This window comes from Penaeus monodon, chromosome 21 (assembly GCF_015228065.2).
Source record: "Penaeus monodon isolate SGIC_2016 chromosome 21, NSTDA_Pmon_1, whole genome shotgun sequence".
In the NCBI taxonomy this organism is placed as follows: Eukaryota; Metazoa; Arthropoda; class Malacostraca; order Decapoda; family Penaeidae; genus Penaeus; species Penaeus monodon.
Window position 1 is genome coordinate 11,040,421 of NC_051406.1, and position 253 is coordinate 11,040,673.

Below are 253 nucleotides of genomic sequence, written 5' to 3' on the forward strand. Positions count from 1 at the left end.
TATATTTTTTAAGGAAGTGGGTAGAATAATGACAGGGGGGGGGGGAGGAGTAAAAGAAGAGAGTGTGCGAGAGGGGGATGTGAGAGGTTAGGGGAAAGACAGAAGGATAGGAGGTGTAAGGGATAGGATAAGGTGGTGGGGGTAATGGGGGGGGGGTTGAGGGGAGAGGGATAATTTGATGGGGAAGGAGGTGGATAGGGGAGGGGAGAGGGGATAGAAGGGGTGAGAAGGGGATGGGTATGAGGTGGGGGGG

General features: G+C 54.2%; 1 protein-coding gene across 1 annotated transcript in view; it reads left to right on the plus strand.

The window, feature by feature from the left end:
- The window catches only part of LOC119586219, a 12,436-nt gene that overhangs the window by 2,899 nt on the left and 9,284 nt on the right, over nt 1-253 (plus strand).